The following is a 25,188-nucleotide window of genomic DNA, read 5'->3' as shown; positions in this document are numbered from 1 at the left end:
AAGAGATTATGAATGATTGGAATAAGGCAATAGGAAAGCAGAGGTTCAGGAGGAACAAAGCATCTTCATACGCGTATCTGAAATTCTCACCAATGAATTACATAAGTATCTCTATCTTTATTTTATGTTTTATTCATCTTTTAATTATCAATCCTCCATAACCATTTGAATCCACCTGATTGAGATTTACAAGATGACCATAGCTTGCTTCAAGCCGACAATCTCCGTGGGATCGACCCTTACTCACGTAAGGTATTACTTGGACGACCCAATGCACTTGCTGGTTAGTTGTGCGGAATTGTGACAAAGTGTGATTCACGTTTGAGAGCTCCAAGTCTTTGGCACTATTGTTGATGATCACAATTTCGTGCACCAAGTTTTTGGCGCCATTGCCGGGGATTGTTCGAGTTTGGACAACTGACGGTTTATCTTGTTGCTTAGATTAGGTAATTTTACTTTTTATTTTCGAAAAAATTTTTTAAAATACAAAAAAACAAAATTTTTTTTATTTTGTTCTTTAGAGTTTTTAAGAATGAATTCTAGAGTTTCATGATGATCTGTTAAATTCTGGCTAGCTGTGAAGCCATGTCTAATCTTATTGGACCGAGGTTTCAACTTATGATCACAAGAGCTTGTTGATTTCTATCAATTTTGCTGTTGTTAGCAATGATCTGCTAAAGCTTGGCTGGCCATTGGCCATGTCTAGTGTTTTGGACCGGAGCTTTCATTGAAAGCTTGGCTGGCTAGTAAGCCATGTCTAATTCCTGGACCGGAGTCTTAGACTAGCATTGCAATGATTCCTGGAACTCTTATTAAAAATTTTGAACCCCTTTATTTTCTTTTCCACTCAATTTTCGAAAAATCACAAAAAAATTTATAAAACCATAAAAATAAAAAATATTTTATGTTTCTTGTTTGAGTCCAATATCAATTTTTAAGTTTGGTGTCAATTGCATGTCTTTATTCTTCATTGATCTTCAAGTTGTTCTTGATGATTTCAGTGCTCTGATCTTTAATTTCTCTTATTCTGTGTCTTTTGTTGTTTCTTACATGCATTTTCAAATTGTTATAGTCCTTAGTATACAAACTTCTAAGTTTGGTGTCTTGCATGCATTGTTTATTTGATCTTAGTTGCATTTCTATTGTTTCTCATCATTAAAAATTCAAAAAAAAAATTCAAAATTGTGTCTTTTCAAATCAATAACACAGAGAATTGAAGATTCAGAACATTCAGTAGAGGAATTACACAGAAAAAACTGGGCGTCCAAAACGCCCAGTGAAGAAGGAAAACTGGCGTTTAAACGCCAGCCAGGTAAACGCTGATGCACGGAAACTTGTCTCTCAACAAATTTTTCTTCGGCAAGTATACCGAATTGTCGTCAAGTAAAAACTCACAATAGAGTGAGGTCAAATCCCACAGGGATTGATTGGTCAATCAACTTTAATTAGAGGAATGTTCTAGTTGAGCTAAGCAGAATTTGATGTGAGAGTTGCAGGAAATTAAATGGCGGAAATGTAAATAGCAGAAAATGTAAATGCTGGGAATAAAGAGCTGAATATAAATGACAGAAAGTAAATTGCAGAATATTAAATGGGGAATGGGGAATTTAGCATGAAAGTAAATTGCAAAAATTAAAAGAGAATGGGTAAGATCAGAAATGGGGAATTCACTGGGCTTAGGAGATGTTGCATTCTCCGGATCAAGTTCATTTTCATCTCTTCCTCAATCAATGCATTCATTGATCTCCTTGGCAATTTTAAGTGATTGAATTCCAATTCCTTGGTAATTCAATCTCTCAAATTTTGATCAATAGCCAATTCCTTGGTCCAATTGCTCATGAGAAGAGATGAAGTATGGTCACTGATTATACCACATGTATTTCCAAATCAAAGTGTTGGTAGGATTATATGTCACTATATCCATCCAAACCCCAATTTGGTCCAACATGAGAAAGCATTTCTAGCATGATCTCTTCATTCCTCTTCCAAGGTTCTGAAGAGATCCAAGTATGAATAGCTTCTTTTCCAAGACAACTACCCAATTGAATGAAGATTGAAAGCTTTCTAGTAAAATCAAGAGAAAAGAAAGAGGAAGAATAATGAAAACTATTATTGATCCATCAAATTACAACAGAGCTCCCTAACCAAATGAAAGGGGTTTAGTTGTTCATAGCTCTGGGAATGGAAAACAAAGATGGAGAATGCATTCTGAAAGTAAAACTAGAAGTTGTAGAGAAACTAAAATTATACAGAGAGTGGTTCTCCTAATCCAAAAGCTTCTTTCTAGTTTAAAACTACTCCTATTTATACTACTCTTCTGATCTTCTAGTTGGCTCTTCAAGTCTTGGATATGGGCCTTTGGATCTTGAGTTGAAGTAGTTATCATCTTTAGTGGGCTCAGCTTCACTTGCAGAGAAAGTGTGCAGTAGGCATGGACTTTAGCTTAGGGCGTTAGTGGTGTTAACGTTAAGTGAAAATGTGGGGTCGAGAACGTTAGTGACAATCACCTTTTTCACTAATGTTTCTAACCCAAAATGGTCCACGTTAACTTCAACGTTAGTGGCACTAACGTGACCACTAACGTTGCCTCTTGGCCCTTCGCAAACGTTACTGGGGTTTACCTTTCCCAACAACGTTGAGAGTACCCCTTTCTCCCTACATTAGAGTTCACGTTAGTATAGTTAACGTGACCTTTAATGTAGGCTTGCCAAATCTTCGAGAGCGTTAGTGACACCTACCTTTTTCACTAACGCTCCAAAACGCCCCTTTCCCACGTTAGTGCCTCACGTTAATTACATTAACGTGGCCACTAATGTGGTGTTGATTTCCATCTCCAACGTTAGTGACAAAAGTGAGTATCACTAACGTTGGTGATTCCTTGCTCCTTCCACGTTAGAGTTCATGTTAACTAAGTTAATGTGGCTCTTAACGTAGCCAATATGGGCTTAGTCCAACGTTAGTGACAAAGGTGAGTGTCACTAACGTTGGCATTATCTTCCTTTTCCACGTTAGAGTTCACGTTAACTGAGTTAACGTGACTTTTAACGTGGCCAATTGCCCTTTTGGAGCATTAGTGGCACTCACTTTTACCACTAACGCTTGGAGCTCCCTTTTCCTTCACGTTAACTACCACGTTAATGTAGTTAACGTGGTAATTAATGTGGGCTATGATGGCTTCGAAGACATTATTGGCGATCACTTTTCTCATTAACGTTGCAAGCTAGCTCCTATTCCACGTTAGTGGTCACGTTAGTTAGACTAACGTGACTACTAACGTGGCTCTTCCTTGCTTCCTTTTTCCTGAAATCAAGCAAATAAAGTGCATCAAAGCTAGGTTCTAATCCATGAGATCATGCATCATTCATTTTATCATTCAATTCATGCATAATTCTCATAAAATCATATAAAATTCACAATGTTTGCTTGAATCAAGATGTAAGTGATTATTTATCCAAAACTTGCTTATTTCCTAAGAAAATGCATGAAACTACCCTAAAACTGTAAAGAAAAGGTCAGTAAAACTGGCCAAAATGCCCTGGCATCACAACACTAAACTTAAAGCTTGCTTGTCCCTAAGCAAGTACTGAAACAAGAGAATGATGAATGAAATGACAAGAGAAATGAATTATTATTGTGGAAGTCATGTCCTTGGTTTTATGGGGTTTCATGCATAGGAACTTAGGTTCATTCCTTTATTGGCTTTCAGACCTTTACCATGCCCTGGAATACTCACTTGATTGCACCCTATGGGACTTTTATTTATTGATCCCTTTTTTTGTTTTCAGGGTTTGATTGTGTTCTTTAGACTAGGTGCTTTGTAAGGGGGCGACTCTTTAAGATAAGCTTTCAGCCAGCACTCCCGAACCAGTTGGTCCAAGGTGCTGGGTGTTAAGATACCCCTAAGGACTTACTCCCTTAAGTCTCTTTCTCCCCATACATTCACACCACAGGCACATGGTTTGTTATTCTTATTCTTGAGACCTTGGTGTCCAGCACCTCTTTGGGTTACTAAGTGCTCTGTAGCAAGGGTTACTCTTGATAGTGGACTTTCAGCTGATAATCCCGTGTTAGTTAACCCAAGTTACTAAGTGATAAGGCACCCCTGATAGCTTATTCACCAAGTATATCCCTTGCACAGGAGCACCACAGACACATGCCTTAAGATTCAACCCTTGGTGTCTAGCCTTATTTCTTACTCTTTTTCTTTATTTCTCAACTTTCATTTTTCTTTCCCCTTTTCTTATTAAGATCTTGTTATGTAGCTAGTCTCATGGGGTGTGTTTCAAGCATATGATTCAGGACAGATAATTGCCTTCCTACCTTGTTGGTGAACTAACTTAGCTAATCTATTACCACACCACAAACTTTGGAACTTACTTCACAATATGAACCTTACTCTGGTCTTTCATAGCATACATTCTCTTTTTATTTGATTCAAAAAGGACAAGCATACAAGTGAGCAAGGTGAAAATGAAGACATGGTACTTGGACCAGCACACATATGACAAAGGCAATGAAAGCAAATATTAAATTCTAGTGATTTAAGCTAAAGAGTAACTATTAATCAGGGGCACATTCAGACTTCCAATTTTTTTAACATCTCCAAGTATATGGGATCAAGTAGCAATACAACCTTTTGGTGGTGCCTTCTGGTTATCTCTTTGTTGTCATCATCCATAGCTTCTGCGTCCTTCTTCGCCTCCTTGGATGGTGGTGCACTATTTTTCTAGAAGGTTGATTGAATTACTGCAAAGTTATTGGAAGTTGCTTGTTCCCCAAGCACTTGAGGAATAGTTAGCTTGCATGTATGCTTGTAAATTTCTGGATTTAATTTGGTGTGTGAACACCAAACTTAGTTCATTGCCTAATGCAGAACCTCATGTGCTTTTATTGATAAAACAACTATGAAATAGAAACAAAACTATTGTTAAGCAGTTTCCCTGATTGGTTGGGGCTAGCAACTTGCCATTGAAGAGGTGTAATGTGATTCTAACTGAAATCTTTGGTGGAACACCAAACTTAGAATTACACATTCACTCTTGGATTGGTTTGGTGTGTAACACCAAACTTGGCTCCTCACAATACGAGGGAAACTGCTTATATCCTTTATTGAGATGATCATGAAAAGGAAACTACCTTAGGTTGGGTTGCCTCCCAACGAAGCGCTCTTTTAGCGTCGCTAGCTCGACGATTTCTCCATCAGTTGAGATGATATTTCATTTTGGGGCTTTCCCCCATGTTGCCCATGTAGTGCTTGAGCCTTTGTCCATTCACAGTGAACATCCTTTTTGAGCTTTCCTCCATGATTTCTATGTGTCCATACGGTGAGACCTTTGTGACAAGAAAGGGTCCTGACCACCTTGATTTGAGTTTTCCAGGGAAAATTCTTAATTTGGAATTGTAGAGGAGCACTTGCTGTCCTTTTTCGAAGCTCCTGGGTGCCAGATGGAGGTCGTGCCTTTTCTTTGCCTTTTCTTTATAAATCTTGGCATTTTCATAGGCTTGAGATCTGAACTCCTCTATTTCCTACAGCTGTAAGACCCTCTTTTCACCAGTAGCAACACTATCAAAATTTGGTAGCTTGAGAGCCCAGAGGGCTTTGTGTTCCAGCTCCAATGGTAAATGACAAGCTTTTCCATATACCAGTTGATATGGGGACATCCCGATTGGTGTTTTGAATGCCGTTCTGTATGCCCAAAGAGCATCATCCAGCTTCTTCGACCAATCCTTTCTTGATGCTCCTACAGTCTTTTCCAGAATCCTTTTTAGCTCTCTGTTAGATATCTCAGTTTACCCACTTGTTTGGGGGTGGTAAGGCGTGGCAATATTGTGTTTCACCCCGTATCGTAGGAGGAGCGCTTCTAGTGGTCTGTTACAAAAATGGCTCCCTCCATCACTGATGAGTGCTCGGGGGACTCCGAACCGGCTAACGATGTTCTTTCTGAGGAAGTTCATGACTACCTTGTTGTCATTCGTTGGGGTTGCAACAGCCTCTACCCACTTGGAAACGTAATCCATTGCTACCAAGATGTACTTGTTTGCATATGAGGTTGGGAATGGTCCCATGAAATCGATTTTCCACACATCAAACAGTTCTAGTTCTAAGATGAAATTCTGTGGCATCTCATTTCTTTTGGGTAAGTTTCCAGCTCTTTGACATTAATTGCAGCTCTTTACTAGTTCTTTGGCATCCTTGAAAAGGGTGGGCCAAAAGAATCCGCTATGTAACACCTTGGCTGCAGTTCTATCCCTTCCAAAATGGCCTCCATAGCACGAGCCGTGGCAGTTCCACAAGACCTCTCGTCCCTCTTCTTCCGAAACACATCTTCTCAGAATTCCATCTGAACACTTCTTGAAGAGATATGGTTCATCCCAAACAAAATACTTTGCGTCATTGATGAGCTTTCTCTTTTGATGTTTGTTGATCTCTGGAGGTAAAGCCCCAGTTGCCTTGAAATTGGCAATGTTTGCAAACTAGGGTGCTTTGTGAACCGTCATTAACTGCTTATCTGGAAAACATTCATTTACACTTGTATTATGTGTTCCACCTTTGTCATGAGGGATCCTGGATAGGTGATCGGCTACCTTGTTCTCCACTCCTTTTTTGTCTCTAATCTCAATATTGAATTCCTGCAACAATAAGATCCACCTTATCAGTCTTGGTTTTGACTCCTGCTTGGCAAACAAGTATTTAAGTGCTGTGTGGTCTGTGAAAACAATTACTTTGGCACCAATGAGGTATGATCTAAACTTGTCAAATGCAAAAACTATTGCCAGCAACTCCTTTGTAGTGGTGGTGTAATTTCTTTGAGTGTCATTGAGGACTTTGCTGGCATAGTATATCACATAGACTAAGTTATCTTTCTTCTGACCTAACACTACCCCTATTGCAAAATCAGATGCATCACACATCAGTTCAAATGGTAAATTCCAATCAGGTGGGGAAATGATAGGGGCAGAGGACAGCCTCTTTTTCAAGTTTTCAAATACTAGCATGCATTTTTCATCAAAGACAAATGGTGCATCAGATGCAAGGAGATTGCTTAAGGGCTTGGCTATCTTTGAAAAATGTTTAATAAACCTTCTGTAAAAGCCGGCATGCCCTAAAAAGCTCCTAATTTCCTTGACATCACTTGGTGGGGATAATTTTTCAATGAGTTCCACCTTAGCTCTATCTTCCTCAATGCCTTGGTTAGAAACCTTATGGCCAAGAACTATTCCGCCTGTCACCATAAAGTGACATTTTTCCCAGTTCAAGACCAAGTTGGTCTCTTGACATCTTTTTAATACCAGGGCCAAGTGATTTAGGCAATCAGTGAAGGAATCTCCGAATACCGAAAAGTCATCCATAAAGACTTCAATAAATTTTTCTATCATATCTGAGAAAATGGAGAGCATGCAGCTTTGGAAAGTTACAGGTGCATTACATAGCCCAAATGGCATGCACCTGTAGGCAAACACTCCATATGGGCAAGTGAATGAGGTTTTCTCTTGGTCTCTCGGATCAACCACTATTTGGTTATATCCTGAATAACCGTCGAGAAAATAGTAATATGCGTGTCCTGCAAGTCTTTCCAGCATTTGATCCATGAAAAGAAGGGGGAAATGATCTTTTCTTGTAGCTTCATTGAGTTTTCTGTAGTCTATGCACATCCGCCATCCTGTGATGGTCCTTGTAGGGATTAGTTCGTTCTTCTCATTGGGGACTACAGTGATTCCTCCCTTTTTTGGGACAACCTGTACGGGGCTGACCCATGGGCTGTCGGAGATTGGGTAGATTACCCCTCCCTGCCATAACTTCATAACTTCTTTCTATACCACTTCCTTCATGACTGGATTCAGCCTCCTTTGGGGTTGAATGGATGGTTTGGCATCATCTTCCAACAGTATCTTATGCATGCATATGGCCGAACTGATTCCTTTCAGGTCAGCGAGGGTCCTTCCAATGGCATCTTTATGCTTTCGCAATACTTGGAGTAATTCATCCTCTTGATCTCGGCTGAGGGATGAGTTTATGATCACTGGGTAACTTTCACTCTCTCCTAAGTATGCATATTTGAGAGTAGGTGGCAGAGCTTTGAGTTCAAGTTTGGGTGCTTCCATCTTTTCATTCTCCTCCTTTGGTGTACCCTGTATATGAATCTCTGCTGTTGCAGCCTCTTCGCTAGATGTTGATTCCTCCTTTGTTAACCCTTCAAGTTCTTCTTCTTCAAAAATCTCATGTACTGCATCTTCTAGTGAATCCAACCTCATACATTCTCCCAATGGTTCTGGTGGGTAACTCATGGCCTTGAACACATTGAATGTTATCTTTTCATTGTGTAATCTCAGGGTGAGTTCACCTTTTTAAACGTCAATGACAGCTCCAGCAGTGGCCAAGAACGGTCTACCCAGGATGATAGAGGCCTTGGCTTCCTCCTGCATGTCCAGCACTACAAAGTCTGCTGGGAAGATGAAATCTCCTACCTTTACCAGCAAATCTTCTACTATGCCATGAGGAAACTTGAATGATCGATCTGCCAATTGTAGGGCCATTTTTGTTGGCTTAGCCTCCTTAATCCTCATTTTTCTCATCATAGCTACTGACATCAGATTTATGCTGGCTCCTAAGTCACACAGAGCCTTTTCCACTGTGATTTCCCCTATAATGCAAGGGATCTAGAAACTCCCAGGGTCCTTCAATTTCTAAGGTAGTTTGTGCTGAATGATGACACTACATTCTTTGGTTAGTATCACGGTCTCATTGCTCTTCTAGCTTCTCTTCTTAGTCATTAATTCCTTTAAAAACTTGGCATAGAGCGGCATTTGCTCTATTGCTTCAGCAAAGGGTATGTTAATTTGTAGTTTCTTGAAGATTTCCAAAAATCTTAAGAACTGGTTGTCGTCCCCCTTCTTCTTTAATTGCTGAGGGTATGGAGCTTTTGGGATGTCTGGCTTCAGTATTTCTCCTTTTTGCTATGAACTGGAAATGGGAATTTGGACTTCATCTCGCTCCTTTTCCTTTTCATTTGAGTTCTTCTCTTGTGAATTCTTGGGAATTTCCTTCAATTCCTTCCCACTTCTGAGGGTGATAGCCTGACATTCCTCTCTTAGGTTTGGATCAGTGTTGCTGCACAGGTTATGACTGGGAATTTGTTTGAATAGGTAGCCAATTTGTGTCTCAAGTTTCTTGATGGCAGCATCTTGATTCTGCATATTGAACCGCACTTCCTCTTGGAATACTTTACTGTCCTGGACTTTCTTACGTATGACTCCAAGTAGAGTCTCAATCCTTGATAATCTTTCTTCCGATGATGGTGAATTGAGATTGGAGGGATGAGAAGGGCCATTTTGGCTTTGGTATGGATGTTGAGGTGTGTTATTAGGTGGACGTTGATATGATCTCTGTGTGGACTGTTGGTGAGCTGCATTCTTGTTGGGGTTGTGGCGTCTCTGATCTTGGCATTGGTCTTGTTGATTTCCCCACCCAAAGTTTGGGTGGTTCCTCCAACCAGGATTATAGGTTTTAGAGTATGGGTCATGGTTCTGCCTAGGTGGATTTCCAATGTAGTTGGCTTATTCCTGATCACTCTATGCTTCCTCATTCACTCCTTCTTGAGCTGCTGTTGAGGTGGTGATTACTGCTACTTGACTCCTCTCCATCTTCTTGGTAAGGTCAGCCAGCTGCTTGGTGATCATCTTATTTTGAGCTAGCAGTGCATCCACGTTGTTCAGCTCCATCACTCCTCTAGTGTTGCCTCTTTTAGAAGCATAGAAGTAGTCATTCTCAGCTACAGTCTCAATGACATCTATGGCTTCTTCAATGGTCTTCTTCTTGTTCAGAGATCCCCCGGATGAGTGGTCTACTACTTTTTTTGATTCATAAGAAAGACCTTCATAGAAAATGTGTAACTGCACCCATTCATTGAACATATCTGGCGGGCACCTTCTTGTCAAGTCTTTAAATCTCTCCCATGCTTTGTAGAGAGTCTCACCATCCTGTTGCCTGAAAGTTTGAACTTCAGCTCTCAACCTGTTGATTCTTTGAGGAGGATAGAATCTCGCCAAGAACTTGTTAACCACATCTTCCCAGGTTGTTAAGCTCTCCTTCGGAAAGGATTTCAGCCATTTAGATGCCTTGTCCTTGAGTGAGAAGGGGAATAGAAGCAGTCTGTAGGTGTCAGGATGAACACTATTAGACTTTACAGTATCACATATCCTCAGGAAGGTGGTTAGATGTTGATTGGGATCTTCTTGAACACTTCCTCCGAATGAACAGTTGTTCTGAACATGGGTGATGAGCTATGGCTTTAGTTCAAAGTTATTGGCATGTATGGTTGGCTTTTGGATGCTACTTCCACAGTTTCCTGGGTTTGGATTGATGTAAGATCCCAGAACTCTTCTCTCTTGCCCAGCATGATGCATTGGGCCTTCTCTGCCATGGTTGTGAGCCTCTTCTTCATGATGGTTTTCCATATTCTCATCCATGTCTGATTCAAAATACTCCTCTTCTTCCTCAGCACTAACGACTCTCTTTCCTCTTGCTTCCCTCCTCAATCTAAGGAAGGTCCTCTCAGGTTCAGAATCAAAGGAAGTTGAAGCCCTGCTTCTTCTACCTGTCATACAACCCACAAGTCACAAGCACGAAAGATAGATACAGACAGTATTCTCTGCAGAAATGCTGTTAGTGTGAGTGATGCAATATATCAAATAGTTAATGGGTCAGTGAACTAAATAGTAAAAAAAATGCAGATAACACCACAAACGGGTAAGGGGTAAAGGGAAGGAAATAACTAAGACTGAAAGTAAATTACTCAAATGAAATTAAATCAAACAAAAGAAAAAAAATGCTCAATCTAGTTATCCACCAATTTAATCATTTTTGATGCAAAATCAATCCCCGGTAACGGCGCTATAAACTTGATGCATGAAAACTTGTCTCTCAACAAATTTCCCTTCGGCAAGTATACCGAATTGTCGTCAAGTAAAAACTCACAATAGAGTGAGGTCGAATCCCACAGGGATTGATTGGTCAATCAACTTTAATTAGAGGAATGTTCTAGTTGAGCTAAGCAGAATTTGATGTGAGAGTTGCAGGAAATTAAATGGCAGAAACGTAAATAGTAGAAAATGTAAATGCTGGGAATAAAGAGCTGAATATAAATGACGGAAAGTAAATTGCAAAATCTTAGATGGGGAATGGGGAATTTAGCATGAAAGTAAATTGCAGAAATTAAAAGAGAATGGGTAAGATCAGAAATGGGGGATTCACTGGGCTTAGGAGATGTTGCATTCTCCGTATCAAGTTCATTTTCATCTCTTCCTCAATCAATGCATTCATTGATCTCCTTGGCAATCTTAAGTGATTGAATTCCAATTCCTTGGTAATTCAATCTCTCAAATCTTGATCAATAGCCAATTCCTTGGTCCAATTTCTCATGAGAAGAGATGAAGTATGGTCACTGATTATACTACATGTATTTCCAAATCAAAGTGTTGGTAAGATTATATGTCACTATATCCATCCAAACCCCAATTTGGTCCAACATGAGAAAGCATTTCTAGCATGATCTCTTCATTCCTCTTCCAAGGTTCTGAAGAGATCCAAGTATGAATAGCTTATTTTCCAAGACAACTACCCAATTAAATAAAGATTGAAAGCTTTCTATTAAAATGAAGAGAAAAGAAAGAGGAAGAATAATGAAAACTATTATTGATCCATCAAATTACAACAGAGCTCCCTAACCCAATGAAAGGGGTTTAGTTGTTCATAGCTCTGGAATGGAAAACAAAGATGGAGAATGCATTCTGAAAATAAAACTAGAAGTTGCAGAGAAAGTAAGATTATACAAAGAGTGGTTCTCCCAATCCAAAAGCTTCTCTCTAGTTCAAAACTACTCCTATTTATACTACTCTTCTGATCTTCTACTTTGGATCTTGAGTTGAAGCAGTTATCATCTTTAGTGGGCTCAGCTTCACTTGCAGAGAAAGTGTGCAGTAGGCATGGACTTTAGCTTAGGGCATTAGTGGTGTTAACGTTAAGTGAAAATGTGGGGTCGAGAACGTTAGTGACAATCACCTTTTTCACTAACGTTCCTAACCCAAAATGGTCCACGTTAACTTCAACGTTAGTGGCACTAACGTGACCACTAACGTTGCCTATTGGCCCTTCGCAAACGTTACTGGGGTTTACCTTTCCCAATAACGTTGAGAGTACCCCTTTCTCCCTACGTTAGAGTTCACGTTAGTATAGTTAACGTGACCTTTAACGTAGGCTTGCCAAATCTTCGAGAGCATTAGTGACACCTACCGTTTTCACTAACGCTCCAAAACGCCCCTTTCCCTCATTAGTGCCTCACGTTAATTACATTAACGTGGCCACTAACGTGGTGTTGATTGCCATCTCCAACGTTAGTGACAAAGGTGAGTGTCACTAACGTTGGTGATTTCTTGCTCCTTCCACGTTAGAGTTCACATTAACTAAGTTAACGTGGCTCTTAACGTAGCCAATATGGGCTTAGTCCAACGTTAGTGACAAAGGTGAGTGTCACTAACGTTGGCATTATCTTCCTCTTCCATGTTAGATTTCACGTTAACTGAGTTAACGTGACTTTCAACGTGGCCAATTGCCCTTTTGGAGCGTTAGTGGCACTCACTTTTATCACTAACGCTTGGAGCTCCCTTTTCCTCTACGTTAACTACCACGTTAATGTAGTTAACGTGGTAATTAACGTTGGCTATGATGGCTTTGAAGACGTTATTGGCGATTACTTTTCTCATTAACGTTGCAAGCTAGCTCCCATTCCACGTTAGTGGTCACGTTAGTTAGACTAACGTGACTACTAATGTGGCTATTCCTTGCTTCCTTTGTCCTGAAATCAAGCAAATAAAGTGCATCAAAGCTAGGTTCTAACCCATGAGATCATGCATCATTCATTTAATCATTCAATTCATGCATAATTCTCATAAAATCATATAAAATTCACAATGTTTGCTTGAATCAAGATGTAAGTGATTATTTACCCAAAACTTGCTTATTTTCTAAGAAAATGCATGAAACTACCCTAAAATAGTAAAGAAAAGATCAGTGAAACTGGCTGAAATGCCCTGGCATCAAACGCCCAAAAAGGTAGGATTTTGGGCGTTAAACGCCAGAATGGATACCATTCTGGGCATTTAACGCCAGGATGACACTAGAGGGAAGATTTTGTTTTAAATTCAAATCTCTTTCAAGTTTTCATAATTCTTCAAAATCAAATCTTTTTCGAATCATATCTTTTCAATCATATCTTTTTCAAAATCAATTTCTTTTCAATTTTTTTATTTATTATTATTTTCAAAAATCCTTGCTACAATTAATAATTTAATTCAAAATTTTCTAGTTGTTACTTGCCTATTAAGAAAGAATCAAAAGTTTTAATTCTAGAATCATATCTTCTAATTTCTTGTTAGTCAAGTAATCAACTTTAATTTTAAAACTTTCTCTTTTTAATTTGATTTTCAATCATATCTTCTCAATCATATCTTTTCAATCACATCTTTTTCAAAATTAAGTTTCAATCATATCTTTTTTATTTCTAATTTCAAAATCTTTTTCAAAAATCACGCAATTTCTTTCCCAATCTTAATTTTCGAAAAACCTTTACCAAATTTTCAAAATTTCTTTTAATTATTTCAAAATATTTTTCTTTAATTTCAAAAATTCTTCCCCTCTTCTCACATCCTTCTATTAAAAGACTAACACTCCTCCACTATCAAAAATTCGAACTCTATCCCTCTTGATAAGTTTCAAATTCTTCTCTTTCTACCTCCTCCTTTTATTTTTCCTTTCCTCTGACACCTCAAGGAATCTCTATACTGTGACATAGAGGATTCCATACAACCTTCTTCTCTCTTTCATATGAGCAGGAGTAAGGACAAAGACATTCTGGTTGAGGCTGATCCTGAACCTAAAAGGACCTTGAAGAGAATGCTGAGAGAAGCTAAAGCACAACTCTCTGTAGAGGACCTAACAGAGCTTTTCAAACAAGAATAAGCCATGGCAGCTAAAAACACCAACAATGCAAGGAAGGTGCTTGGTAACTTTACTGCACCTACTCCTGACTTCTATGAGAGAAGCATCTCTATCCCTGCCATTGGAGCAAACAATTTTGAGCTTAAGCCTCAATTAGTTTCTCTAATGCAACAGAATTGCAAGTTTCATGGACTTCCATTGGAAGATCCTCATCAGTTCTTAGCTGAATTCTTGCAAATCTATGACATTGTCAAGACTAATGGGGTTGATACCGAGGTCTACAAGCTTATGCTTTTTCCCTTTGCTGTAAGAGACAGAGCTAGAACATGGTTGGATTCACAACCTAAAGAAAGCCTGAACTTTTGGGAAAAGTTAGTTAATGCCTTCTTGGCAAAGTTCTTTCCACCTCAAAAATTGAGCAAGCTTAGAGTGGAAGTCCAAACCTTCAGACAAAAGGAAGGTGAATCCCTCTATGAAGCATGGGAAAGATACAAGCAATTGATCAGAAGGTGTCCTTCTGACATGCTTTCAGAATGGAGCATCATAGGTATCTTCTATGATGGTCTGTCTGAACTGTCCAAAATGTCATTGGACAGCTCTGCTGGAGGATCTCTTCATCTGAAGAAGATGCCTGCAGAAGCTCAAAAACTCATTGAAATAGTTGCAAATAACCAATTCATGTACAACTCTGAAATGAATCCTGTGAATAATGGGACAAATCAGAAGAAAGGAGTTCTTGAGATTGATACTCTGAATGCCATACTGGCTCAGAACAAAATATTGACTCAACAAGTCAATATGATTTCTCAGAGTTTGTCTGGAATGCAAGCAGCAACAGGCAGTACCAAAGAAGCTTCATTTGAAGAAGAAGCTTATGATCCTGAGAACCCAGCAATGGAAGAGGTGAATTACATGGGAGATTCCTATGGAAACACTTACAATCCTTCATGGAGAAATCATCCAAATCTCTCATGGAAGGACCAACAGAGGCCTCAACAAGGCTTCAACAACAATAATAGTGGAAGAAACAGGTTTAGCAATAACAAGCCTTTTCCATCATCTTCTCAGCAACAGACAGAGAATTCTAAGCAGAGCCACTCTGACTTAGCAATTGTAGTCTCTGATCTAATTAAAACCACTCAAAGTTTCATGACTGAAACAAGGTCCTCCATTAGAAATTTGGAGGCACAAGTAGGTCAGCTGAGTAAGAAAGTTACTGAACTTCCTCCTAGTACTCTTCCAAGCAATACAGAAGAGAATCCAAAAGGAGAGTGCAAGGCCATCAACATGGCCCACACGGCCAAACTTGGAGAGGAGGAAGAGGCAGTGATCTCCACTGAGGAAGACCTCACTTGACGTCCACTGGCCTCCAAGGAGTTCCCTCATGAGGAACCATGGGAATCTGAGGCTCATACTGAGACCATAGAGATTCCATTGAATTTACTTCTGCCATTCATGAGCTTTGATGAGTATTCTTCCTCTGAAGAGGATGAAGATGTTACTGAAGAGCAAGTTGCTAAGTACCTTGGGGTAATCATGAAACTAAATGCCAAGTTATTTGGTAATGAGACTTGGGAGGATGAACCCCCCTTGCTCACCAAAGAACTGGATGACTTGACTAGGCAGAGATTACCTCAAAAGAGACAAGATCCTGGGAAGTTCTCAATACCTTGTACCATAGGCACCATGACCTTTGAGAAGGCTCTGTGTGACCTAGGGTCAAGTATAAACCTCATGCCTCTCTCTATAATGGAAAAGCTAGGGATCATTGAGGTACAAACTGCAAGAATCTCACTAGAGATGGCAGACAATTCAAGGAAACAAGCTTATGGACTTGTAGAAGATGTCTTGGTAAAGGTTGAAGACCACTACATCCCTACTGATTTCATAATCCTAGACATTGGGAAGTGTATAGATGAATCCATCATCCTTGGTAGACCCTTCCTAGCCACAGCAAAAGCTGTGATTGATGTAGACAGAGGAGAATTAGTCCTTCAAGTGAATGAGGACTCCCTTGTGTTTAAGGCTCAAGGATCTCCTTCTGTAACCATGGAGAGGAAGCACGAAAAGCTTCTCTCAATACAGAGTCAAACAAAATCCCCACATTCAAACTCTAAGTTTGGTATTGGGAGGCCACAACCAAACTCTAAGTTTGGTGTTGAGAGGCCATCATCATGCTATGAGTATCTGTGAGGCTCCATGAGAGCCCACTGTCAAGCTACTGACATTAAAGAAGCGCTTGTTGGGAGGCAACCCAATTTTATTTATTCTCCATTGTTATTTTATGTTTTCTGTAGGTTGATGATCATGTGAAGTCAAAAAAACAATTGAAAAAGCAAAAACAGAAGGAAAAATAGTATTAAAAACAGAACACCCTGGAGGAGAAACTTGCTGGCGTTTAAACGCCAGTAAGGGTAGCAGAATGGGCGTTAAACGCCCAGTCTGGCACCATTCTGGGCGTTTAACACCAGAAATGGGCACCAGACTGGCGTTTAATGCCAGAAAAGGGCAAGAAGCTGGCGTTAAACGCCAGAAATGGGCAGCAGCCTGGCGTTTAACGCCAGGATTGGCAAAAAGGGGCATTTTTGCACGCCACTTGGTGCAGGGATGAGATATCCTTGACACTTCAGGATCTGTGGACCCCACAGGATCCCCACCTACCCCACCTCTCTCTCTCTTCTTCACCCATTCACCAATCACCTATCAAATCCCACCATTCTCTTCACCACTCACATCCATCCTTCATAAAATCCCACCTACCTCACCATTCAAATTCAAACCACTTTCCCACCCAAACCCACCCATAATGGCCGAACCATACCCCCCTCTCCACTCCTATATAAACCCATCTTCACTCCTTCATTTTCACACAACATACACACTACTTCTCCCCCTTGGCCGAAACACTAAGCCCCCCCTTCTCCTCTATTTCTTCTTCTTCTACTCTCTTCTTTCTTCTTTTGCTCGAGGACGAGCAAACCTTCTAAGTTTGGTGTGGTAAAAGCGATGCTTTTTGTTTTTCCATAACCATTTATGGCACCTAAGGCCGGAGAATCCTCTAGAAAGAGGAAAAGGAAGGCAAAAGCTTCCACCTCCGAGTCATGAGAGATGGAGAGATTCATCTCAAGGGTGCACCAAGACCACTTCTATGAAGTTGTGGCCAAGAAGAAGGTGATCCCCGAGGTCCCTTTCAAACTCAAAAAGGGTGAATATCCGGAGATCCGACATGAGATTCGAAAAAGAGGTTGGGAAGTTTTCACCAACCCCATTCAACAAGACAGAATCTTAATGGTTCAAGAGTTCTATGCCAATGCATGGATCACCAAGGACCATGATCAAAGTGTGAACCCGGACCCAAAGAATTGGCTTACAATGGTTCGAGGGAAATGCTTAGATTTTAGTCCGGAGAATGTAAGGTTGGCATTCAACTTGCCTATGATGCAAGGAGATGCACAACCCTACACTAGAAGGGTCAACTTTGATCAAAAGTTGGACCAAGTCCTCATAGATATTTGTGAAGAGGACGGTCAATGGAAGAGAGATTCAAGAGGGAAGCTGGTTCAACTAAGAAGGCATGACCTCAAGCCCGTGGCTAGGGGATGGTTGGAGTTTATCCAACGCTCAATCATTCCCACTAGCAACTGGTCTAAAGTTACTATAGACTGAGCCATCATGATTCATAGCATCATGATTAGAGAGGAAGTAGAAGTTCATGAGGTTATCTCCCAAGAACTCTACAAGGTGGCGGAGAAGCCCTCTACCTTGGCAAGGTTAGCCTTCCCTCTCCTTATTTGTCACCTCTACAATTCAGCTGGAATTGACATAGAGGAAGACATCCTCATTGATGAGGATAAGCCCATCACTAAGAAAAGGATGGAGCAAATAAGAGAACTTCACCATGAGCATGAGGAAATTCCTCATCATGAAATTCCTGAGATGCCTCAAGGGATGCATTTTCCTCTACAAAACTATTGGGAGCAAATCAACACCTCCCTAGGAGAATTAAGTTCCAACATGGGACAACTAAGAGTGGAGTACCAAGAGCATTCTATCCTCCTCCATGAAATTAGAGAAGACCAAAGAACCATGAGAGAGGAGCAACAAAGGCAAGGAAGAGACATTGAGGAGCTCAAGCACTCCATAAGATCTTCAAGAGGAAGAACAAGCCGCCATCACTAAGGTGGACCCATTCTTTAATTTCCTTGTTCTTTATTTTCTGTTTTTTTTTCGAAAATTATGCTTTATGTTATTTATATTTGTGTCTTTATTACATGATCATTAGTGTCTAAGTGTCTATGCCTTAAAGCTATGAAAATGAAACCATCATCTTTCTTAAATGAAAAATGTTTTTAATTGAAAAAGAAAAAGAAGTGCATGAATTTCGAATTTTAAAACAGTTTAATTATTTTGATGTGGTGGCAATACTTTTGTCTTTCTGAATGAATGCTTGAACAGTGCATATTTTTTATATTGTTGATTCACGAATGTTAAAATTGTTGGCTCTTGAAAGAATGATGGAAAAGGAGAAATGTTATTGAAAAATCATAAAATTGATTTTTGAAGCAAGAAAAAGCAGTGAAAAGCTTGTAGAAAAAAAGATATTTGCGAAAAAAAAAAGAGAAGAGAAAAAGAAAAAGCAAGCAGAAAAAGTCAATAACCCTTTAAACCAAAAGGCAAGGGTAAAATAAAAAGGATCCAAGGCTTTGAGCATCAGTGGATAGTAGGGCCCACAGGAATAAAATCCTGGCCTAAGCGGCTAAACCAAGCTGTCCCTAACCATGTGCTTGTGGCGTGAAGGTGTCAAGTGAAAACTTGAGATTGAGCGGTTAAAGTCGTGGTCCAAAGCAAAAAGAGTGTGCTTAAGAGCCTTGGACACCTCTCACTGGGGACTTTAGCAAAGCTGAGTCACAATCTGAAAAGGTTCACCCAGTCATGTGTCTGTGGCATTTATGTATCCGGTGGTAATACTGGAAAACAAAATGCTTAGGGTCACGGCCAAGACTCATAAAGTAGCTGTGTTCAAGAATCAACATACTTAACTAGGAGAATCAATAACACTATCTGGATTCTGAGTTCCTATAGATGCCAATCATTCTGAACTTCAAGGGATAAAGTGAGATGCCAAAACTGTTCAGAAGCAAAAAGCTAAAAGCCCCGCTCATCTAATTAATACTGATCTTCATAGATGTTTTTGGAATTCATTGTACATTCTATTCTTTTTATCCTATATGATTTTCAGTTGCTTGGGGACAAGCAAAAATTTAAGTTTGGTGTTGTGATGAGCGGATAATTTATACACTTTTTGGCATTGTTTTTAGTATGTTTTTAGTATGTTTTTGTTAGTTTTTATTATGTTTTTATTAGTTTTTATTTAAAAATCACATTTCTGGACTTTACTATGAGTTTTTGTGTTTTTCTGTGATTTCAGGTATTTTCTGGCTGAAATTGAGGGACCTGAGCAAAAATATGATTTAGAGGCTGAAAAAGGACTGCAGATGCTGTTAGATTTTGACCTCCCTACACTCGAAGTGGATTTTCTAGAGCTACAGAAGCTCCATTGGCGCGCTCTCAATTGCGTTGGAAAGTAGACATCCTAGGCTTTCCAGCAATATATAATAGTCCATACTTTGCCTAAGATTTGATGGCCCAAAACGGCGTTCCAAGCCAGCTTAAGAATTCTGGCGTCAAAACGCCAGAACTAGCACAAAAGCTGGAGTTAAACACCCAAACTGGCACAAAAGCTGGCGTTTAACTCCAAAAAAAGTCTCTACATGTGAAAGCTTCAATGCTCAGCCCAAGCACACACCAAGTGGGCTCGAAAGAAGATTTCTGCATTAATTACTTATTTCTGTAAACCCTAGGCTACTAGTTCTCTATAAATAGGACCTTTTACTATTGTATTTTCATCTTGGTTCTTCGGGTTCCCTCTCTGAGGCCGAAGCCAATGACCACCATTATCACTTTTGTATTTTCAACGGTGGAGTTTCTACACACCATATATTAAGGTGTGGAGCTCTGCTGTTCTTCATGAATTAATGCAAAGTACTACTATTTTTCTATTCAATTCACGCCTACTTCTTCTCTAAGATATTCATTCGCACTGAAGAACATTATGAATGTGATGATTATGTGACACTCATCACCATTCTCACCTATGAACATGTGCCTGACAACCACTTCCGTTCTACATGCAAACAAGCTTGAATGTGTATCTCTTGGGTTTCTAATCTAAGATTAGAACCTTCGTGGTATAGGCTAGAATTATTGGCGGCCATTCCTGAGATCCGGAACGTCTAAACCTTGTCTGTGATATTCTGAGTAGGATCTGGGAAGGGATGACTGTGACGAGTTTCAAACTCACGAGTGTTGGGCGTGTGTCAGACGCAAAAGGATCAATGGATCCTATTCCAACATGATCGAGAACCGACAGATGATTAGCCGTGCGGTGATAGCGTGCATAGAACATTTTCACTAAGAGGACGGGAAGTAGCCATTGACAACGATGATGCCCAACATAAAGCTTGCCATGGAAGGGAGTATGAATGATTGGAAGAAAGCAATGGGAAAGCAGAGGTTCAGGAGGAACAAAGCATCTTCATACGCTTATCTGAAATTCTCACCAATGAATTACATAAGTATCTCTATCTTTATTTTATGTTTTATTCATCTTTTAATTATCAATCCTCCATAACCATTTGAATCCGCTTGACTGAGATTTACAAGATGACCATAGCTTGCTTCAAGCCGACAATCTCCGTGGGATCGACCCTTACTCACGTAAGGTATTACTTGGACGACCCAGTGCACTTGCTGGTTAGTTGTGCGGAATTGTGACAAAGTGTGATTCACGTTTGAGAGCTCCAAGTCTTTGCCGCCATTTTTGATGAGGACAATTTCGTGCACCACTTTCCCACTTGTGCCTCCAAATTTCTAATGGAGGACCTTGTTTCAGTCATGAAACTTTGAGTGGTTTTAATTAAATCAGAGACTACAGTTGCTAAGTCAGAATGGCTCTGCTTAGAATTCTCTGTCTGTTGCTGAGAAGATGATGGAAAAGGCTTGCTATTGCTAAACCTATTTCTTCCACCATTACTGTTGTTGAAGCCTTGTTGAGGCCTCTGCTGGTCCTTCCATGAGAGATTTGGGTGATTTCTCCATGAAGGATTATAGGTGTTTCCATAAGGTTCTCCCATGTAATTCACCTCTTCCATTGCTGGATTCTCAGGATCATAAGCTTCTTCTTCAGATGAAGCTTCTTTGGTACTGACTGTTGCTGCTTGCATTCCAGACAGACTCTGAGAAATCATATTGACTTGCTGAGTCAATATTTTGTTCTGAGCCAATATAGCATTCAGAGTATCAACCTCAAGAACTCCTTTCTTCTGACTTGTCCCATTATTCATAGGATTCCTTTCAGAGGTGTACATGAATTGGTTATTTGCAACCATTTCAATGAGTTTCTGAGCTTTTGCAGGCGTCTTCTTCAGATGAAGAGATCCTCCAACAGAGCTGTCCAATGACATCTTGGACAGTTCAGATAGACCATCATAGAAGATACCTATGATGCTCCATTCTGAAAGCATGTCAGAAGGACACCTTCTGATCAATTGCTTGTATCTTTCCCAAGCTTCATAGAGGGATTCACCTTCCTTCTGTCTGAAGGTTTGGACTTCCACTCTAAGCTTGCTCAATTTTTGAGGTGGAAAGAACTTTGCCAAGAAGGCATTGACTAGCTTTTCCCCAGAGTTCAGGCTTTCTTTAGGTTGTGAGTCTAACCATGTTCTAGCTCTGTCTCTTACAGCAAAGGGAAAGAGCATAAGCTTGTAGACCTCGGGATCAACCCCATTGGTCTTGACAGTGTCACAAATTTGCAAGAATTCAGCTAAGAACTGATGAGGATCTTCCAATGGAAGTCCATGAAACTTGCAATTCTGTTGCATCAGAGAAACTAATTAAGGCTTAAGCTCAAAGTTGTTTGCTCCAATGGCAGGGATTGAGATGCTTCTCTAATAGAAGTTGGGAGTAGGTGCAGTAAAGTCACCAAGCACCTTCCTTGCATTGTTGGCGATGTTGTTGTTTTCGGCTGCCATGGCTTTTTCTTGTTTGAAAGTTTCTGTTAGGTCCTCTATAAAGAGTTGTACTTTAGCTTCTTTTAGCTTTCTCTTCAAGGTCCTTTCAGGTTCAGGATCAGCTTCAACAAGAATGCCCTTGTCCTTGCTCCTGCTCATATAAAAAGAGAGGAGAAGAAAATATGGAATCCTCTATGTCACAGTATAGAGATTCCTTGAGATATCAGAGGAAAAGAAGAATAGAAGGAGAAGGTAGAGAAGAGAGAATTCGAACTTCTCAAGATGGATAGAGTTTGAATTGTACATTGAGGAGGAGTGTTAGTCCATAAATAGAAAGATGTGAGAAGAGGAGAGGAATTTTCAAAAATAAAGTGAAAATATTTTGGAATAATTAAAAGAAATTTTGAAAATTTGGTAAATGATTTTCGAAAACTAAGATTGGGAAAGAAATTAAGTGATTTTTGAAAAAGATTTTGGAATTCGAAATTAAAAGATATGATTGAAAATAAATCCTGAAAAAGATGTGATTGAAAAGATATGATTGAAAATCAAATGAAAAAAGAAAAGTTTTAAAATTAAAGTTGATTACTTGACTAACAAGAAATTAGAAGATATGATGCTAGAATTTAAAATTTGATCCTTTCTTAATAGGCAAGTAACAACTTGAAAATTTTGAATTAAATCATTAATTGTAGCAAAGATTTTCGAAATAATGAAAAAAAATGGAAAGAAATTGATTTTGAAAGGATGTGATTGAAAAGATATGATATGAAAATGATTTGATTTTGAAAAATTATGAATATTTGAAAAAGATTTGAATTAAAAACAAAATCTTTTCTCTAGTGTCTTCCTGGCGTTAAACGCCCAGAATGGCATTATGAATATTTGAAAAAGATTTGAATTAAAAACAAAATCTTCCCTCTAGTGTCTTCCTGGTGTTAAACACCCAGAATGGCATCCATTCTGGCGTTTAACGCCCAAAATGCTACCTTTTTGGGCGTTTAACGCCCAGCCAGGTACCCAGGCTGGCGTTCAAATGCCAGTTTTCCTTCTTCACTAGGCGTTTTGAACGCCCAGCTTTTTCTGTGTAATTCCTCTGCTGAATGTTCTGAATCTTCAATTCTCTGAGTTATTGACTTGAAAAGACACAATTTTTAAAAAAAAAATTTGAATTTTTAATGATGAGAAACAACGAAAAATGCAACTAAGATCAAATAAACAAGGCATGCAAGACACCAAACTCAGAAGTTTGTATACTAAGGACTATAACAATTTAAAAATGCATGTAAGAAATAACAAAAGACACAAAATAAGAGAAATTAAAGATCAGAGCAATGGAATCATCAAGAACATCTTGAATATCAATGAAGAACATATTACATCTATTCGAAAAATGCAAGAAGAATAAAGACATGCAATTGACACCAAACTTAAAAATTGACACTAGACTCAAACAAGAAACATAAAATATTATTTATTTTTATGATTTTATAAATTTTTTTTGTGATTTTTCGAAAAGTATATGGAAAAGAAAATAAAGAGATTCAAAATTTTTAATGAGAATTCCAGGAATCATTGCAATGTTAGTCTAAAACTCCGGTCCAGGAATTAGACATGGCTTTCTAGCCAGCCAAGCCTTCAATGAAAGCTTCAGTCCAAAACACTAGATATGGCCAATGGCCAGCCAAGCTTTAGCAGATCATTACTCTCAACAGCAAAATTGATAGAAATCAACAAGCTCTTATGATGATAAGTTGAAACCTCGGTCCAAAAGATTAGACATGGCTTCACAGCCAGCCAGACTTCAACAGATCATCATGAAACTCTAGAAGTCATTCTTAAAAACTCTGAAGAACAGAATAGAAAATTTTTTTGTATTTTTGAAATTTTTTTTTTCAAAAATAAAAAGTAAAAAGCTTAAACATAAAATAAAATTACCTAATCTAAGCAACAAGATGAACCATCAGTTGTCCAAACTAGAACAATCCCCGGCAACGGCGCCAAAAACTTGGTGCACGCAATTGTGATCATCAATGGCGCCAAAAACTTGGTACGCACAATTGCAATCATTCATACTCCTTTCCATGGCAAGCTTTATGTTGGGCATCACCGTCGTCAATGGCTACTTCCCTTCCTCTCAGTGAAAATAGTCCAAATGCGCTGTCACCGCAAGGCTAATCAGCTATTGGTTCTCGATCATGTTGGAATAGGATCCATTGATCCTTTTGCGTCTGTCACTACGCCCAACATTCGCGAGTTTGAAGCTCGTCACAGTCATCCCTTCCTATATCCTACTCGGAATACCACAGACAAGGTTTAGAATTTCCAGATCTCAAGAATGACTGCCAATGATTCTAGCCTATACCACGAAGGTTCTAATCTTAGATTAGAAACCCAAGAGATACATATTCAAGCTTGTTTGCATGTAGAACGGAAGTGGTTGTCAGGCACGCGTTCATAGGTGAGAATGATGATGAGTGTCATGGATCATCACATTCATCAAGTTGAAGAACGAGTGTATATCTTAGAGAAGAAGTAGGCGTGAATTGAATAGAAAAACAATAGTACTTTGCATTAATTTATGAGGAATAGCAGAGCTCCACACCTTAATCTATGGTGTGTAGAAACTCCACCGTTGAAAATACAAAAGTAATAAAGGTCCAGGCATAGCTGAATGGCCAGCCCCCATAAAGTTCTAAGATAGCATAAGACTAATCAAAGATGAAAAGTATGAAAATACAATAGTAAAAGGTCCTATTTGTAGTAAACTAGTAACCTAGGGTTTACAGAAAGGAGTAAATGATGCAGAATCTACTTCCGGGCCCATTTGTTGTGTGCTTGGGCTGAGCATTGAAGCTTTCATATGTAGAGACTTTTCTTGGAGTTAAACGCCAGCTTTTGTGCCAGTTTGGGCGTTTAACTCCAGCTTTTATGCCAGTTCTGGCGTTTTGACGCTAGAATTTCTATGCTGACTTGGAACGCCGGTTTGGGCCATTAAATCTCAGATAAAGTATAGACTATTATATATTGCTGGAAAGCCCAGGATGTCTACTTTCCAACTCAATTAAGAGTGCGCCAATTGAGCTTCTGTAGCTCCAGAAAATCCACTCTGAGTGCAGGGAGGTC

The 25,188-nt window shown here is 39.3% G+C and overlaps 1 protein-coding gene and 2 non-coding genes across 3 annotated transcripts in view; 1 reads left to right on the top strand and 2 right to left on the bottom strand.

The window, feature by feature from the left end:
• The window catches only part of LOC148571967 (uncharacterized), a 94,816-nt gene that overhangs the window by 20,281 nt on the left and 49,347 nt on the right, over positions 1-25,188 (bottom strand). The gene's annotated exons all lie outside the window — the stretch shown is intronic.
• On the bottom strand, positions 14,414-14,521 carry LOC148571973 (small nucleolar RNA R71). Its single transcript, XR_015908204.1, has one exon. It is a non-coding gene; the product is annotated as a small nucleolar RNA R71 (small nucleolar RNA).
• Positions 21,571-21,678, top strand: LOC148571972 (small nucleolar RNA R71). The gene has a single exon (XR_015908495.1). It is a non-coding gene; the product is annotated as a small nucleolar RNA R71 (small nucleolar RNA).

This window comes from Arachis ipaensis, chromosome B3 (assembly GCF_059453495.1).
Source record: "Arachis ipaensis isolate K30076 ecotype BB chromosome B3, ASM5945349v1, whole genome shotgun sequence".
In the NCBI taxonomy this organism is placed as follows: Eukaryota; Viridiplantae; Streptophyta; class Magnoliopsida; order Fabales; family Fabaceae; genus Arachis; species Arachis ipaensis.
The sequence above is the reverse complement of the archived record's forward strand: the minus strand, read 5'-3'. Positions and strand labels throughout refer to the sequence as shown.